Genomic DNA, 952 nt, shown 5'->3' on the forward strand with positions numbered 1-952 from the left:
CGTATCTTTTAAAAATTAATTTGTTATTAAAAATAAAAAATAAAAAAATAAAAAAAATTTAATTTTTAAATTTTAAATTTAAATTATTGATATAAAATATAATAAATATAAAATTAGAATTTGTTTTATTAATAAATAAGATAACATTTTTTATTAGGAAAAATCTAAGAAGCAAACAATTTTTGTATTTTCTGGCCAGCACTTAACCATCAAAATAAAAGTGAGTGATCTTTCACCATTAGATGTAATCTCACACCATTAAAAACACTATTGATGACCAATTGATGGTTACAAAACATCAAAATTGCTGGCCCCTAACATTCTTCCTTTTTATTCAATAAAGAACTTTAAGGATGAACTTTTTTAAAGTCATTATAAATAGGACTTGTGAATAGAAAATATAAGCATTTGTTTGATTTTAGTTTTTATTTTCTATTTTAGCTTCTTTAACTAACGTTTTAGCTGAATTTTTCCATTAAGATGCATGAGAAGCAATTTATTTACACCATGAATATGAACACAAATGAAGCTACGGAAGAGATAGTAGTAATATGCTTTAATTTCCATGAAATAAGAGGACATCGTTTATTTTAATATATCATCTATTTAATTCACGCCATATTTTTTATGTAAGAATTCATTATCTAATAGCTCAAATGGCATAGTCTCTCCATACTCAATTAAGAGGTTGCGGGTTCGAGTCTCATATATTTGGTAAAAAAAGTCAATGAGTAATAGCTCAAATGGCATAGTCTCCTCATACTCAATTAAGAAGTTGCAAGTTTGAGTCCACCTATCAACTTCACGTGAAGTCGACTGTAACTGAGTTTCCACCTATTTTCTTTTATAGCACACAACCAACTGCTACACCACCTTTACCACCTAAATCATTCAAGTGTTGTACTCAAATAAATTTCTTTAGTAAAATGGGTTTGTCCAGAAATTATTTTAT

Source organism: Arachis ipaensis, chromosome B06, assembly GCF_000816755.2.
Source record: "Arachis ipaensis cultivar K30076 chromosome B06, Araip1.1, whole genome shotgun sequence".
NCBI classification, from domain to species: domain Eukaryota; kingdom Viridiplantae; phylum Streptophyta; class Magnoliopsida; order Fabales; family Fabaceae; genus Arachis; species Arachis ipaensis.